This window comes from Dama dama, chromosome 33, assembly GCF_033118175.1.
Source record: "Dama dama isolate Ldn47 chromosome 33, ASM3311817v1, whole genome shotgun sequence".
NCBI classification, from domain to species: domain Eukaryota; kingdom Metazoa; phylum Chordata; class Mammalia; order Artiodactyla; family Cervidae; genus Dama; species Dama dama.
Genome location: NC_083713.1, coordinates 25,395,020 through 25,413,626, shown reverse-complemented (window position 1 = coordinate 25,413,626; position 18,607 = coordinate 25,395,020). Strand labels below are relative to the sequence as shown.

Below are 18,607 nucleotides of genomic sequence, written 5' to 3'. Positions count from 1 at the left end.
GTGGAAAATTGTTACGGCCACAATAGAAAACCAGTACACCACACATTTGCAGTATTTCTCTGTTGTGATGCTAGAGCAATGGAAGGCCTCACTCTGGTGGCAGGCTATGAACATTGTGAGCCTTGCAGAGCTATTTTGTCATCTAACACTTCCTCCTGTCTTCTTGCATCCCACCACTCTCTGATGTCCCTCTGATGTCTTCTTTCTGCTAGTTTAGGGTCAGGGGAAGGCCAATGGACCCCATGTTCTGAATACAGTTCTTTAATAAGTTATCCTGATGGTTGATTCAGAGCTGCCTTCTGTATTATTGTAAATGTCCCTCTGAGTGTGGAACTCGACTTGCTCTTTCCATTGTTTTAATCATTTATTTGGTTTTTCAGCAGCCAGTTTGGGGATGTGATTTTTTTCTTCACTCTTGTCAATGTTGTTAACTTTTATATTTCAAATTTTTCTGATAATAGTGCCTTTTCCTGTTTATCAGTGCTATGTGAATTTCTTCTTTAAAAATACTTTTCACCTGTCATTGTAAGAAAACTGGGGTGGAAGGGGATGTGATCTTATGTGTTCAATTCACCATCTTGATCCAATTGATGCCTATTACTTAGGCTGATTATTCTGAACCTGGGGCTCAGGCAGAATCTGAAGGACTAGAAAGTTCCCTGAAGGGTGGGCCATGTGGTCAAGTTTCAGCAGGGAGGCACAGGAGGAAGCCAGTGGAACACAGGGTTTAGGAGAACCCAGGTGGTGGTCAGGTAAGCCCCCTAACAGGAAAAGACAGAACAGACCTGAGTTCAAACCCCAATTTTGCCCCTTTTCAACCAGGTGAACTTAGGCAAGTTTCACCTCTATGAGCTTCCATTTTTTCATTTTAAAATGGGGTTAACACCATCTATCAGACAAGGTTGCTCTAAGAATTAAATGAGACAATATTGGCAATGTGCTTATCATAGGCTTGGCAATATTGGGTATTTACTGACTGCCTTTACATGGATTAATCTTGTTTAATCCCAACTTTTAAACCTATTACACAGATCAGGAAACTGAGGAATAGGGAATTTAAGTAAGCTGCTTAAGGCTGTAATCATAAAGTGGCAGAGGAGGGATTTTGAACCTGGGCAGTCTGGCTGTCACGTCTGCACACACACATCATGCTGCAGATTACCCTATTGGGCTGAGTGCTCTCTTTTGCCTTTCAAAATTTCCTGTGTGGTTTTGGTGAAGGGAGCCAGATTGATTTTAGGAACTAGAAAAGGATTGAGTCAGCAAGAGAGGATTAAGTGGCCCCAGTAACAGGCAAGCTGAAGCTGGTGGATCTTGTAGGTTATTGTTTAGTATCCAAGTTTGTTGGCTTATTTGCTTTTATTATGTACTTATTTTGTGGAGTTAACACTTGCATAACAGTAACGTGTACATATCTTAAAGGCACAGCTCAATGAATTTTCACATGTGTTTACACCTGAGTATTTACTATCTGAACCAAGCCAAAGAATGTTTCTAGCCCCCTTGAAGGCTCCATTGGGCCCCCTCCCAATTGGTACCTGGCCAAAGGTAACTATTGTACTAACCTCTATCATTTTGGGTCGGTTTTTAGTCCATTTTTGAGCTTTGTATAATCGATTATAGGGTTTGTGTTCTGTCATGTCTGGCTTCTTTTACTCATCTTACTTATTTAATTTGATGAAGAATCAGATACTATGAATCTGTGAGCAGATGACCACCTTCCATGAGCAGGTAGTTAAGGTCTCTGAGTGTGACCCCAAGGGCTCTGTATACAACGTACCCTTTTGTGCGTCTCAGTAGCTAGCTATGGGGGATGGGGAAGAAAAGGAAAACTTGCCCAGTCAGGGCCACCATCTGCTCTTGAAGGTTCTTGAGGTGCCCTGAGCTCGAGGGTGGACGTTCTAGATATACTGTGTGTGTGAAGTGAACGTTAGTTCCGTTTTTCTTTCTGGGATTCCCCTTTGAGGTGGGACAGCTGCCTGAGTTTGTTTGAGGGTAGAACGTTCTTTGCCTTTTTGCAGCTGTGGTGGTGCAGTGGAAAACTCTGACTTGCTCTACGCACTTGGGTGCAAGTAATGTCCATGCCTGACTCCAGCCTCTGGGAACCCATTTTCTCAGGGTAGGGGCATAGCTGTCTTCTCTGTGAAACACTGCCTTCCATGTCCTCCCCCTTAAGGATAATTCCAGCTTCTTTTCTGGAAGAACCAAGAATTCTCAACCAAAAAGAAGCTCTTAAAGTTCTCACACCTAAAGCATGAGAGAGTCCTGAGCTTCGGAATAAAAAGCTAGGTTTCCTTCCAGAGAGGAAAGGAAGGGGAAAATCGCTTTTCCCTTCTATCCAGTAAGTCTCCAACAGAGGTAGGAACAGGGTATAAGTGACTATATCAGTAATCTCTCCTGTCCCACAGTGCTGGGTTCTAAATCTGCTCTCCGTGAACCACGGGGGAAACCGGGCAAAATCGCACTCTAATCATCTCAGCGCCAGGTTTTTCAGCTACAAAATGATGGTGATACCAACCTTGCAAAAATGTTTTCATTGGTAAATGAAACTAGCTATTTGTAAAGCTCCATATTTAGAATCCTAGTAAATGTATTATTATTATTTTTTTCTACAGGAGGCATCACCTGCTTGCATGGAAGTAGGAATAGCTGAATTGGGTGGCCTGGACTGCAGAGGAGCGAAGCACTTTGTCAGGTAGGTGGGAAGCAGGCTGGGGCTTCTCTGTCTCCTTTATGTTTCTGAGCAGGTAAGTGGCATGACTCAGCAGGTACTGGGAGGTGGCCCTGTGCTCTCAACATAGTACCCAAACCTGACCAATAATAGAAGCTCATGGAGAGTTTAAAAACATTCCTACCTCAGCCACTTACTTTCTTTAGCCACTACTCTGGTTGAGGATCTGATTCAGTAGGTCTTCAGGACATGGGGAAAAAAAAAATCCTAGGTGATCCTGATGACCAGTAAGGTTTAGAAACTTGTTCTAGAATATATTCCTTCCCAAAAGTCCGATGGTTTGAAACATTTCCATATTATCTGAGGGGGGGGGTATAAAATTAGAACTGGGGGTGTCCTAAGTCATCTTAACCACTGTGAAGGAATAACTTTTGTGGAACTGTCTAGATGACATGAACCTTATCACATACATTGTAAAGCCTGTGTCTTGATTTCTGTGACAAAATTTTCATAAAGGTAGAGGAGCAAAGCTCACCAGTACCTTGTTCGAGTAATTGCATGATGCTCAGTCCCAAGCTCTAACCAAACTATTCCTTTAACTGGGAATCGTTATTACATTAAAGTAAATTAGAATGATCAGGCATGCTTTTCTCTTCTTTGTAGCCCCTCCTTAGCTTCTGTTATTGAAGGCATATTAATAACTACCTCTCTAGAATGCAACCTCTGAGCATTCTGATGAGAAAGAACATGAGATGATAGGCTCTTAGGACTGTGAGCTGAGAATGTCCATTAGAGTCCTAACAGATTAAGTCAGCACCTGGAGAGAATGGGAATTAGAATTCTGATGGGAGATGGCTTGAGGGGATCAAACAAATCTAAGAATCTAGTAGTGCTTTATTACATATTACTGTAATTGAAACATTAATTTTGTAATTTATAATTGAGTTTGGGAGTATTGAAAATTTAGAGAGAGGGCAGAGATGAGAAAGGCTTGGGGAAGCCAGAGGATGTGAGCACAATACAAGCCCAGGTGGGAGATGAAGAGAGATAGAGTCAGAGAGTAAGAAGGTTGTTAAAGTAGAACAATACCCAAGGTAACAATTATCTCCTTCAGCCCTTTATGGTCCTTGCTGGACAATTCCCACCCCAACTTTTCCCTGCCTCTTGTTACTATTTCACCCTGGTAAAAGGGAGAACTAAACTAGTTTCTTGAGGTAGTCTCAAGATGACTTAAGTAGAAGTCTAGGAGATGGCTTAGATTATAGCCAAGAAAATACCTAAATGTATCTGATCACAGCTTTGTCCTGTATTACTTAGATGCTTTACTGGGGGTGGAGCTCATGGAACTTTTGCAAACAGCCTGGAGCTTAAAGGGTGTTTTTGAGAATGTGAATCCTGTCTATGCTGTTTATTGTGTGTGCGTTGCATTTGTTTTTTTGAATTGAGTTCCTTTTGGAGCAAAACTGGCTTATTGCTGTGAAGAGGTTTGATTTTTGGTTTTGCTGCACTTAGAGAAAGCAAATAAAACCTAAGAATTAAGTTTCTTGGTTCTATGTGCACTAGATTTATATTATACCTTCTCAGAATGAAGAGGCTTTACTGCTAGGGAATAAGTGACTATAAATCCTCCTAGCTTGTCATTCCCCCAACTTTAACCTCCACCCCTACTCCCACTGGGTTATTTTGAGGCATTTGAAGTAAATCTCAGACGTCATTTCATTTCTGCTGTAAGTATTTTAGCATGTGTCTCTAAAAGATATGGATTCTTTTTAAAAACGTAGCTTCAGTTTGGATTAAGTGATTAGCAAAATAAAGAGGTGTACTTGCAAAACAAAACATGGCCACAATACTTTTTTTTTCCCACAATACCTTTATAGTACTCAAAAATATTGATAAAAATTCCTTATTATGATCAAATATCAGGTTTACATTTCCTCCATTTTTGGATTTTGCTGATTAGTTCACTGAGATGTTGCTTAACAAGTTCCTTTATTCCCTGTACATCCTGTAAGCTGAATATTAGCTCTAGAAGTTTAATCTGACTTGGCTTGGTTTTTTTGGCAACACACTTCGTAGGTTATATAATATAATTCCAAGCTTATATAATTCCATTGGAAAGCACATGATTGTAGCAGGCATTGACTAGAAGATTTGCTCATTTTTGACTGTCCCTCAACTATCAAGCTATACGCACCTTAGACATACCTTATATACATACCCTCTCCTTTGTACTATTTTAACTGATTAGGAATTGGTTACTTGGTATAAGCTCATCTCACAGAAGGTTCCATTAACCTTCAATATATGTAAGTAAGCATTTTCTCAATTCCCACCTGTGGTGATATTGCTGGTTGTCTATTCAACTACCATCCATCTCACCTGTTTAATGCACTGACAGAGCCTGCTTCCTGTTAAAAAGCCTGGCCACTTTTTCCAAAGTGCCTGGTTTCTGGGAAACCCTTTCCTTCTTTATGAGGATTCTTGTCATCTTTGGTTTTTTACATGAGGTGTGAGGTTGTTATTTGGTGTTCAGTGGCCATCTTCTGACTTTAAGGAGTAAGCTTAAGGATTAACACCAATGTATCCAGGATGATGGGATGGAAATGTGGGATGAGTCCAGATGCTCAGTAAGTCATGGAGCCACTGGATTAGGCAACCTTGCAAATGCCATGCCTCCAGACTTCTTATGTGAGATTATTTAAAAAGGTGTATTTAAACCGCTTTCAGTTGATCGTTTGCAGCTATAAATAACACACCAGGTATATTCAAATAAATTTCTTTTGTGTTTCTGTTCACTATCTAAAGCCCTGATATAGGGGGAAAAAAACCCTATAAACTTTGATCTTGAGTCAAAGTCTTTGTTAACCACACTAATAGAGCTAAAATGATGATACAGATAGCACAAATCATTGAATCATCAAAATTAACTTGTTTTGATGTCATATTTTAAATAAAATCAGTTTTTGATGAGATACAAATTGAAAAAGCACACAGCAACTTAAAAGTAGAGATAGAGGCCTAAACCTTCTGTGTTGGTGATAAGAACTGGAGTTGAAATATTTTCCCAAGTCTCATCATCAAAGCACATAATCAAGAGGTGACTTTGAGTGTTGGCAACAAAGGGAAACTTTTCCTCTGTTACATTATGCTGGACATAATATTCATATTAAATAGGAGAATTGGAATTTCTGAATCTCCTCCTTTGCAAGAAGACAATTCCCAGCATTCAAATTGAATGCACAAAGTTAGCAGGCAGTGATGAGGATTTAATTTTTTAAAACAGGTATGATGTTTGAAATCTAAGAAGCAGCTACAGAACTGAAAAAAGCAAAGGCTATCTGATGATCTGACCTGTGCTTGTTCCTGATTCTGTTTTTTTTTAATTGATAAATAACATGATGCTCCTGCTTGTATTTTGCATTCTCAGACTGTTGAAAGCAAAGTTTTATTGTTTTTCGGTCAGTTGTAGATTGCACCTTTGTCCTTGCAAACAAGGTGATGACAGTGAGTGATTCCATGAACCCCTTGGTAACAAACCTCCTTTGTGCTGTGTGAAGAAGCCCTGGCTCATAAGTGGATGACATCAGCAGGCTTCCCACCCGTTCCTATGGATCCCTCAAAGTACAGAGACTCATTGTTGATGACTCTCACTCTGAACAGCTGCTGGTCTCACTGGCTTCATTCATTGTGAAGATGGTGATCATACCTCCTAGAATTCAAATAATCTGTTTTCAGACCATGTGTCAGGCCATCTGCCCTTGGGTCTGTTTAGGAAAATATGATCACCTTAATTATGGCACAACCCCTTCCAATTTCTCTGCCTGCTTGGAGGTTTTCCTCACACGTCTCATTGTTTTGGACAGGTCTCAGGTGGTGTCCCTTCTCCTTTGCTGACTACACAGAATTACATATGTATTCAGTGGAAACATCCTCCTATAGGGATCCTGCCTAGAAGGCATTTCAACATAGTCAATACTTATACACAGTAAGGCAGTGCCTACCTCCCTAGGAAAAACTACCTGATCAGAATTCTGAGTGAGTTAAATGTCCATTAGCACAATAAAATTCAAAGCTTTTAAAATTGCATAACGTGATCCATTTAAGCAGGTGAGCATAGCTTATCTTGGAAAAGTCACTGAAAGAAAGAAGGCAGGGTCAGGGTTCAGCTTTGGAGATAGGTAAGAGCAAAGAGCGACATTGGAGCCCACTGGGGGCAGGCTCGCTGTCTGCAAGTGGTGGCTCAGGCAGCAGGCTTGCTGTTTGTCTGACACTGTGGCTTGGAGAACGTACCAGAATTTCTGCTGCCTTTTCTGTCCTGAGTGCAGTGAGCCAGGAACATGAAAGGCACTCAGGAGATACTTGCCAAACTGCATTGACATGTAACTTTTACTTGAATCTACTGTTTGCTACCCCAGATAAATGCACTTGCAACCATCTTTCTGGTTCAGAGTCTCAAAGCTCGTCTGAAATGTCATAAAGAATGTACTTAAGGATAGTTTTTCATGGAGGTAAGACTTTGACCTTCTGAAAATTTTTTAAATCTGATTATGTAGCCAGAATATTAGAAATAAAGTTTAGAAGAGGACAGACAGTTCTTGGGTATAAGGAGATTGGTAATGGCTTGGGACAGGTGAATAAATATATTTATCTGGTTCTGTGAGCCTTACCCCTTTCTACTACTACCAGTATTTTATAGACACATTTTTCTATTCAGTAGTCAAGCTGTAAACACACTGAATCTTGATAGTCATGTCTTAAAAAAGGGGAGGGGGGGGAGAGAAAAGAGAAGCACTGCCGTCATTATCCCAATGGAAATACCTTTTGTCTTTGGAAGCGCAGGCTTCCATGTGGACCATCACGGGCCTTCACTCCACTTTCAACCCATCCTGACCGTGGGCTTCCCATAGGTCTGCCCTTGTATGTAACTGGTGCTCTGAGAGGAGACTGTTTCCTAAACCCAATTCCAAGGTTTTTTTTTTTTTTTACATAGAATTGTAGGTGCTCAGTAACTGTTGGGTAAGTAAAACAACAAGTGGTGTTTAGCAACATTGGTGAGTGGTGTAACTTTTCCTTCACGCTCACAAGTTCCCTGGGCCCAGGATCAAATCTCCCCACCTAGATCTCTTAGCATACATATGGACACACTCAGTGTTTATGTCTAAGCAGAGCATGGACCGCGTTCATGAATACCACGGGAGACTGTGGTGTTAACTTCCCCCCATGTCACCAGCGTTGCCTGCTGAGCAACAGGAATGTTCTCCCAGGTCCTTTCAAGACCTCACAGGTTCATGGTAACTGGTGGGAAAGGACCAGAGAGATTTTTTAAGCCAAACTCTTCATTTTATTGGAGAAGACCCTGATGCTGGAAAAGACTGAAGGCAAAAGAAGGGGATGGCAGAGATTGAGAGGGTTGGATGGCCTCACCGACTCAACAGACATCAGTCTGAGCAAACTGCGGGAGACAGTGGAGGACAGAGGAGCCTGGCATGCTGTAGTCCACAGGGTCGCAAAGAGTCAGACACGACTTAGTGACTGAACAGCGACAACAACTTCATTTTATAAGTGAATAAAACTGGGTCTGGAGAGGTGGAGCAACTTATGCAAGAATCACATATAGCTAGTCTTTGGCAAAACCAGGAAGAATCTGAGTCTCCTTGAAAGTCATTTTTTTTCCAGAAATATTTTAAGGCTTCATGTTAAAGATCCTCATTTTATGGCTATATATATGCCATCAAATAGTTATAATCAATTACTCCTCAAGGAAACTCTAAAAGCTTTTAGCTAATTACTTCCCATTTGACACATTTCAGGATGTCAAATAGTTCTTACATCAAGATAAAATACATGACAAGTTGAAAAGAAGAGCCATAAAAAGATAGAAAACTTTAAAGGAGTTATCCAAAAAACTGGTAACATGACTCCAATCCTTTGGGGTACATTCAAGGTAAAAGGCTGGGCCTCTGAGGAGGGCTTAATAAACAGTACCTATCTTCCTCACCTGGATTCTGAACAAATTGAGAAACAACAGGAAAGGTAGCGGATAGAGGTAAAAATATCACCTTTGTTACTGAAAGAAGCTGAGTGGAAAGCAGAACTTAGTGTAGCAGCCAAGTGGGCTATTAACTGAATGCAATTCAGGACCACCTTCTGGGCAGAACCAGTCATGCCTGAGGGCAGGACCACTGCCAAGAGGAAGAAGGGCCAGGCTAAGCTTTCCCAGTGAGTGAATAGTGTTGGAAAGTGGTGCCAGGAAGATTCCAGGATGTTACAGCTGGTGCTGGATTCAGCTATTCCCCATAACAAAAAGGGGGTTGAAGATGGGGAGGGAAGATATGTGAATGAGGTTTCTCTGGAGGAAGATGATCTGACTCCCACTTGTAAACTAAAAAGGAAAGAATTCTAACAGTGGGAACAAAGGAGAAGTGGTTGGGCTGGGTGGGCCAGTGTTGGGAGAGAGAAAGAGAGAAGTAGGGGGAACGAGGTGGGGGGGGGATGGGGGGTTGAAGAGAGGGAGAGATAGAGACAACTTTGTTACTGTCCAATAGGGCCACCTAGCGGGGCTCTCAGGCTTTTGAAGGGATAAGCTGGAGTTTTGACCCAGAGCTAAGGAAGTTTTAGCTGATCTAGGGAACCTCAGGTGAGAAAAGGATGGTGGGTGTCTGATCCTCCCCATGAGAGCTCCCCACACCAGAAAGAGGCAACTTTTAATACACTGCTGCTGCTGCTGCTAAGTCACTTCAGTCGTATCTGACTCTGTGCGACCCCATAGACAGCAGCCCACCAGGCTCCCCCGTCCCTGGGATTCGCCAGGCAAGAACACTGGAGTGGGTTGCCATTTCCTTCTCCAGTGCATGAAAGTGAAATGTGAAAGTGAAGTCGCTCAGTCGTGCCCGACTCTTTGCGACCCCATGGACTGCAGCCCACCAGGCTCCTCCGTCCATGGGATTTTCCAGGCAAGAGTACTGGAGTGGGGTGCCATTGCCTTCTCCATTCAATACACTAGCTTAGTCCAAAAAGAGAAAAGCCAGTCAATTAAGAACCCCCAGCCCCATCCTCCTTTACTTCTTCCTTTTCCCACTTTGACCCTGTAACAACCATATTTAGTGAAATGGGGCAGATAATTGGAAACAGTAGGTAGAATAAAGGAAAAGATGGACCTTGCCCCTGTCCCTGGCTTCTTGACTGCCCGATGCCCCTGAGAACAAAGGGAAAGTTTCACTTTTAAATCTGATTCCGGGATTTGATTATTACACCAGGATTGGTTCTTTATTAATTGAGACTGTTGGAGACTTACAGTGGCTGTAGGACTTGTTACCTGGGAGTGATTTAAAACCAGTCCTAGCATAGGGTTATGGAGGTTTTCATCCAGGGGCAGGGAAAGAACATTCCTTCACTGGATAATTTTAAAAGTGACAGTGGAAATAAAAAAGTTGCTTTCTCATTTGGGAAGATTAGTTTCTCCTTCAAATTGAACAGCCTGTTGACTTTGTTTTGTTGGTTTTTATTTCTCTTGCCCACCAGCGTGGGATTGTTTGTGGTGTCTCCACATTTATTGGGGCTTCCCTGGTGGCTCAGACGGTAAAGCGTCTGACTGCAATGTGGGAAACCCGGGTTCGATCCCTGGTTTCGGGGAAGGGAAGATCCCTAGGGGATCCCTAGGAAGATTCCCCTGGAGAAGGCAATGGCAACCCACTCCAGTACTCTTGGCTGGAAAATCCCATGGACAGAGGAGCCTGGTAGGCTACAGTCCATGAGGTTGTAAAGAGTCAGAAATGACTGAGTGACTTCACTTTCCTTTCCTACATTTATTAAACATGCTGCCTAAACCAGTATTTGGGACACTGAGAACACCGGAAACTCCAGCTAACCAAGGGCCCCATCCCGCTGATGGCACTTGCTGCATCTTCCCCAGGTGGCGGGGCACATGCACTGCAGCGTGGGGCTACTTCCCTAATGAGTTACGAACTCAAGAAGGAAAATGATCAATGCGTTTGAGTCAGTAACAGTGGTCTTTCCATGATCTCTTCTCTTCAAAGCACCCTGCCAGCAAATAGCACTGCTAATTAAATCTGTTGGTGAGTAAACTTAAGGGAATATATTGAATGGCTCCCTCCAGTCCTGCCCAAAGCCTGGAAGAGGAGGCCAACTTGAGTTTTTACCACCATCTCCAAACACCCTTTGTTATTTGATCAGAATAGTTTCCCTCTAAGATATTAATGATTCCTAGGGTTGCTTTAAAAAGTTTCTTTATTATACATGAAGTGATTGAAAACTGCCAATCATGAATCTGGCAATCCCCTCTCATGAGCTTAAAGACTGTTCTGATTACGATAATTACATTTTTATGAATATCCTACCTAGACAGTAACAATTTTACTGTGTCAGACTATACCACACAAAGATACATCAATTTCATCTGCAATGAAAAATAGATCCTAATAGCTCAGTTATATTTATATGATAGTCAAACATCAGGATGCAATGTAAGTACTTCAACTGAATGAATTCTGATCATTATTTAACCTTGAGATGGTGATTAAGGATGAAGGCTTGTCAGCTTTCATGAATTATTTTTTCATGATTTTTGCTGTTTTGATTTGATTTTTAAAACTCTGTAATTTAACACTTATTAATATTTGGATTCTACCCCACCCTCCATGATATGTGGACAAGGCAACAGTAACAAAAAGATTAATAGATATGATTGATGGTCAGAGAGGATTAGAGGATTGTAAGACCTAATTTATGTTTCAGGAACAGTGCCATGGCAACTGGTTTTCTTCTTGCCTAAGTTTCTTCAACCATGATACAAATAATGGACACAGTATTCAGGTTTGATGCTATGAATACATATTATTTTAATGCCAAGGAAAAAAACTGTTCCATTACTACACATAGTCAACAGTGCTGGTCAAAGTAAACAAGCAGCATCAAGGGTCACCTAGACGCCAGTTAGAAATGTAAATTCTCCCGCCCCAGATTTGTTGAGTCAGAATCTTTGGCAGTGGGGCACAGGACTCTGTCTTAACAAGCTCTCCAGGTGATTCTCTGAGGTTTAAGAACTGCTGCTTTAGCATCTTGTAGCTGTTTCCTTTGGCTACAGTGAAACACTGCCAGGAATGGAGGGGTAACCCTAGCAGCACTAACAGTGTTCCCTGTTAACTGTGGCCATGTCCGTTCCGGGGGAACTTAAATGAACAAGCTCTTTTGGTCAAATTCCCCTTAAGTGGGTTTTTTCTTTTCTTCAGATCCCCAGATGTCACAAACCATAGGTTCTTCCCATTACCACTCATTAGTTCATCCTCCCTGGTAGAGGTATGTTTGTGATTCCTTTCTAATGTCAAAAGCTTTCCGCCACCCTTGAACCTCTGCTGATCCTTTCCCTTTGTTACAACCTTTTCCTTATGGTCATCTTGAGTTGCTTAAAAAACGTAACATCCAACATGATGCTCTTTGTATTTCTTATGGCAGTAGCTGCACTATATATTTTGATAGCACTTTGAATCAAAACTATTTACCAGAACTCACCAGAAAATGTTATGAGGAAAGGCCACACATTGCAAGCACACTTAATTTAAGAAAACACAAAAGGACATACTTAATATGAATGCTGATGCAAACTCACCAGGACTGTGCAGGGATGTCAGTAAGAGTTTTTCTTTGACTGAGAGATTAAGGAAATGTATTACAGAGTTTGGTAATAGATGACAAAGGGGGAGAGAGGAAGGGGAAGAGTTTGACAGAGATTTTTGTAATAAAAAAGTATTTCCAAGACTAATAGTATTCTAATGAATCAACATGCGTGGGGCAGTTTTAAATGGAGTAAATGGGTATGACGAAAGTGAATGGCATCTTATGATTTAATCTCCGTATTACTTTATAAAAATACATTCTTATATATATGAGTGTATGCTGCAGCAGCAGCAGCAGTATGCTTTTAAAGACCCAAATCTAAATCCTGAATGTGCATCAGAATGACCTTGAAGCTTGTCAGAACTACAAATTTTCATGCTTGCTATGGTAGCACAAATACCAAAATTCAAGCCTGCAGAGAAAATTAGCATAGCCCCTGTGCAAGGATGACATGAAGATTCATGAAGCATTCCATATTTTTAAAAATTTTCTGAGTTCCAAGAGACTTTTATTTTGGTAGGCCTGAGGTGGAGTCCAGGAGTCTGTATGTAAAAACCACTCTAGGTGATTCTAGTGCAGGTAATCCTTAACTTTCATTTTGATGCAAATCTCACTCAGAAAGAGGGAAACCTTTTGATTTGTGATTGTGAGGTAGTAAGGCTCAACCAGTGTCAAAGTATCTTTGGATCCCCATGATGCATTAAATCAAGCTCTTGACTAGCACATGCTTTCTGTCTAGTTCTAGAGTTATTTGTGCACTTGCCTCCACCCTCAAAAGGCTATAAGCTCCCCAAGACACAGGAATTATGTGGTATACTGACATTTGTATCTGCAGCTAGACTCACACCCTGCCTTCTCCTTATTGAGAAGATTGCTCAATAATATTTGTCAAATGATTGAAGACAGAAAGGGTTAGAATGCAATTCAGTGAGTGTGATTGAAACAGATCCTTTCACCCGCAGCTTTTGAGACCTTAGAGTCAGGTTTCTGTCTGTGTCTCAGCCCTGCATTTGTTATGTGGGAGGTGAGCTGCTTCTTCTTTCATAGGGCTGCTTTGGGGTAAAATGATGTAATGTATGTGAAAATTCTTTGAAATTGCAGAGCCACTTGTTTCAGGTTTTTAGAGCATGACTCTCTTTTTTTCCCCTCTAACTTCGTATTTCCTGTGAATGAGTGCAACTTATATGACTGAGGCAAAGGACACAACATTCACTTCGGGCAACTGTGGGAAAGCGAATCCTATTATTTGAAATTGGAAAGAACCACCTGGCTTTTCCAACTTCAACACTAAAAATTGTAATACAAATAGAATAACTACCCCACAAATAATGGGGAATACAAAGGAAGGGAAATACACAGGGGAGCAAATGAGCTATTCACACTGATGTTTGACTCTGAGACGGAACTTTCAGATATCTGTGTGTAATGAAGTGATCTCTGAACTTTAGTGGCTCCCCTAAGATCCCCTTAAAAGGTAACTGTTGTCTGATAAGATAAGCTGAAAGGTACAAGTATGTAACATCCCTTTCAAAACCTTAAGGTAAAGATTATGATTACTCCTCAAGCTAAAAAGAACTAAAGAGTTGAAAGAAACTAGGTCACTTAAAGAGGCGATGTGCCCTGGGTGGTAAATGCTGGTCCAGGTCTGAAGCAGTACATAGCCCAATGAGGAAAACAAGGACGAGTTTTCCATGGGATTATATGTATTCAGTTGAGGCTATATTGTCTTTTATGTGTGTATGTATTTATTATTTTACTTAAAAAAATGGAAGCATGTTTGATTTACAATATTTTATTAGTTTCAGGTATACGGCATAGTGATTCAGTATTTTTCTGACTGTAGTCCGTTATAGGTTACTACAAGATGATGGCTGTATTTCTGTTTTGCATATAGGGTTATCGTTACCATCTTTCTAAATTCCATATATATGTGTTAGTATGCTGTTATGTTCTTTATCTTTCTGGCTTACTTCACTCTGTATAATGGGCTCCAGTTTCATCCATCTCATTAGGACTGATTCAAATGAATTCTTTTTAACGGCTGAGTAATATTCCATGGTGTATATGTACCACAGCTTCCTTATCCATTCATCTGCTGATGGGCATCTAGGTTGCTTCCATGTCCTGGCTATTATAAGCAGTGCTGCGATGAACATTGGGGTGCACGTGTCTCTTTCAGATCTGGTTTCCTCAGTGTGTGTGCCCAGGAGTGGTATTGTTGGGTCATAAAACAGAAAAAGAGACAAAGAAATACAGAACAGACTTTTTAACTCTGTGGGAGAAGGTGAGGGTGGGATGTTTCAAAAGAACAGCATGTATACTATCTATGGTGAAACAGATCACCAGCCCAGGTGGGATGCATGAGACAAGTGCTCGGGCCTGGTGCACTGGGAAGACCCAGAGGGATCGGGTGGAGAGGGAGGTGGGAGGGGGGATCGGGATGGGGAATACGTGTAAATCTATGGCTGATTCATATCAATGTATGACAAAACCCACTGAAATGTTGTGAAGTAATTAGCCTCCAACTAATAAAAAAAAAAAAAAAGATGATGGCTGTAATTCCCTGTGTCATACAGTACATTCTTATTAGCTCTTTTATACATAGTAGTTTGTATTTGTTAACCCATATCCCTAATTTGTCCTCTCCCCTTTGGTAACCACAAGTTTTCTATATCTGTGAGTCTGTTTCTGATTTGCATATATATTCGTTTGTATTATTTTTTAGTTCCCACATATGTGATAATCTTATAGAATATGTTTTTGTATGACTTTTCCCACTAAGTATAGTATTTTCTAGGTCCATCCACATTGCTGCAAATGGCAAAATTTTGTTCTTTTTTATAGCTGAGTAGTATTCCATTGTGTGTGTGTATGTAGCACATCTTCTTAATCCAGTCATCTGTTGATAGACTCTTGGGTTGCTCCTATGTCTGGGCTATTATAAATAGTACTGCTTTGAACATTAGGGTGCATATATCTTTTTGAATTAGTGTTTTGTTTTTTTCTGGATAAATGCTAGGAATAGAATTGCTAGATCATATGGTAGTTCTGTTATTAGTTTTCTGAGGAATCTCAAAGGTTTCCTTTTCTCCACATCCTCTCCAACATTTGTTTTTTGTAGACTTTTTGATGATGGCCATTCTGACAGGTGTGAGGTGATATCTCATTGTGGTTTTGATTTGCATTTGTCTAATAATTAGTGGTGGTGAACTTCTTTTCATGTGCCTGTTAACCATCCAAATGTTTTCTTTGGGAAAATATCTGTTCAGATCTTCTGCCCATTTTCTGATCGGGTTGTTTTTCTGATATCAAGTTGTATTAGCTGTTTACATATTTTGGATACTAATCCTTTGTTGGTCACATTATTTGCAAATATTTTCTCCCCCCATTCCACAGTTCATCTTTTCATTATGTCATTTGTTTCCTTCACTAAGCAAAAGCTTTTAAATTTAATCAGACCTCATTTTTTGTTTTTGCTCTTCTTTCGCCTTAGCAAACTGATCCAAAAATATTGCTACAATTTATGTCAAAGCTGAAGCTCCAATATTTTGGCCACCTGGTGCGAAGAGCTGACTCATTTGAAAAGACCATGATGCTGGGAAAGATTGAGGGCAGGGGGAGAAGGGGACGACAGAGGATGAGATGGTTGGATGGCATCACCGACTCAATGGAAATGGGTTTGGGTGGACTCTGGAAGTTGGTGATGGACAGGGAGGCCTGGAGTGCTGCGGTTCATGGGGTCGCAAAGAGTCAGACACAACTGAACGACTGAGCTGAACTGAACTGATGTCAAAGAGTGCTCTGCCTATGTTCTCTTCTAGGAGTTTTTTGCTTTCCATTCTTACATTTAGGTCTTAAACCATTTTGAATTTATTGTTTTATTTGGTGTGAGGGAATGTTCTAATTTCATAGTTTTAATCTCATTGTTGGCTGTCCAGTTTTCCCATCACCACTTCTTGAAGAGTTTGTCTTTTCTCCAGTGTATATTTTTGTTGTAGATTAAGTGACCATAGGTGCATGGGTTTATTTCTGGGCTCTGTATTGCTCTATTGATCCCTGTGTCTTTTTGTGCCAGTACCATACTCTTTAAGTTACTATAGCTATGTAGTATAGTCTGAAATCTGGGAGAGCTATATCTGCAGCTTTGTTGTTCTTCCTCAAGATTGTTTTTTTGGGGTCTGTTGTGGTTTCTGTGAATTTTAGGATTATTTGTTCTAATCTAATTATCTGTGGGCAGTACAATGACTGAATTATTTTAGAAATAGCTATAGGCCACTCTATAGTACAGAGGAAGCAAACACTTTTGCTCTGTACTCTTTATCTGGAATTCTCATTTTACTCTTATAGAAAGCCTGTGGCTTAAACTTTTTTTTAAGACAATCACTTTGTTCAAGTTCTATATCAGAACCTGAGGAGGACCATAATGTGAGGACAGATCCAGGTTTTGTGAGGCTGGAAGCTTTAGATAATTTAGGGGGCTCTATTGTTTAAAAAAATAAAGTAATAAATTTAAACATTTGATACAAAAGTGAGGAATTAGAAGGAAGCAATCCTTCCAAGTGGTGGTCACAAAGGTGGAGTTTCATTTGTTTCCTAGAAACGTGCCTCTGGAAGCAAAATTTTAAGATAAAGGGATTTGCAATAGAATGTTGATGGGTGGGGCATTTCCAAACATTCACCAGTGAGAGAAATACATATATGCTACATGTAGCTCCAGAGATAGACACTAAGCGCCAAATGGTCAGAGCAGAGAGAAGCAGGGCTGTGGTGCAGACAGCAGAGGAGGGCCGCTCTAAATTCTACATGCAGGAAGCCTTCAGTTACTCGGAATGCTTAAGAGAACTGAGTAGACTTTTCAAGTTAATCAAAACCAACAACAAAACCCCTCATTTATTGGCCATCAAAACTTAAAAATAATACAATCTTTTTCTTTTTTTCAATTTCCCCGTAGGTTTAAGAACTTTAAAAAAAAAAAAATCAATCCATGTAATTTACCAATTGAGTTTAAGAAAAAAAGAAACCAAATAATTACTTAGAGGGGGAAATAATAAAGTATTTATTCTCGCCTTAATAGAGAATCCTCTGTTGATTGGGTGACTGAAGTAGTGCCCATTCCTGGTGGAAACATGGATGTTGGCCTTCTTAACTGCCTCTCAGAGATCATTCAACTGGTAGAGTTATGGTGGGAACATTGGTTTGACTGTGGTGAAGCTATAAATGCTCAATTAAAATTTATTGAATGAATTAATGAACCAAATGAATGGTTCCAGTTTGGACAAATCAGAGCAGTTTCAGAAGCATTTTTATTCCTAAGAATTCTATAATCAAATTTTACCAAACTCTTGAATGCATTGAAAACTCCTTCCTGAATATGGCCTACATTTGACAGCAAAAGGATTAGGAAATGGAAGGAAACTTTTACTGAGCGCCTGACATATGCCAGGTATTTTGCTGATGTCTGTATATTTCTTTAAGCTCTGTAACCATTTTGTGGTGTTGGAAACTAGATCTCAGGGCTAAATAACTTGTCGGTGGCCTTTCAGGGAGCAAGTGGCAGAGCTAGGATTGTTGTACTAAACCAACTATGATTAGCACTCCCTTCCACTTTCAATAGTGTTCTACTGTGGATCATAAAGTCTAAGGCTGCCCTATATATGAGGTCTTGATTCTATGATTTCAAATTGAACCTAATAATTTTTTTGATTACTGAAGCAACAGGAATTTTCATTTCCCAGGCCTGTGAAGTATGAGGGACTGACAGCACATGAAGTGACCCCTGTCTAGAGTTTGCTTTACATTTCTGATACAGAAATTCTGCTATTTCTCCTTTAAAAGTATAATTGTTAATCCCCTTCTGGTCAGTTTGGTTCTAGTTAATTTGGGATTATTATATAAATATTTACTTCTACTAATAGTGGCTACCACTTATTGAGTGCTTAGAATAAGTCAGGCTAAGTACATGGTCTCATTTAATGCATTTATTAATATTATAAGATAGTTTCTTACTTTCTAGATAAGGAAACTGAACCTTAGATCAATTAAGTGACTTGAAGGAAGAGATGAAAGCAGATTTTCCTAATCTCTTAACCTTTATACTACATTAAGATGTGTATACAAACACACAGCAGATAATTTAAAAAAACTGTCAAAGTTGGAGACAAGATGGCAGGTAGAAGGACTTGAGTTCACCTTCTCTCATGATAACACCAAAATCATAACTGACTGCTGAACCACCACTGACAAAAAAGATCCGAACCTACACAAAAAGACATTCTACCCCAAAGAAGAAGCCACAACAAGATG

The 18,607-nt window shown here is 40.3% G+C and overlaps 1 long non-coding RNA gene and 1 other non-coding gene across 3 annotated transcripts in view; both read left to right on the top strand.

The window, feature by feature from the left end:
• The window catches only part of LOC133051236 (uncharacterized), a 90,954-nt gene that overhangs the window by 41,497 nt on the left and 30,850 nt on the right, over positions 1-18,607 (top strand). For both annotated transcript variants that reach the window (XR_009691803.1, XR_009691805.1), the window contains exon 4: positions 2,616-2,695. This is a non-coding gene — a long non-coding RNA (uncharacterized LOC133051236). The remainder of the gene's footprint in view (positions 1-2,615; positions 2,696-18,607) is intronic.
• LOC133051340 (U6 spliceosomal RNA) lies at positions 12,684-12,785 on the top strand. The gene has a single exon (XR_009691839.1). It is a non-coding gene; the product is annotated as a U6 spliceosomal RNA (small nuclear RNA).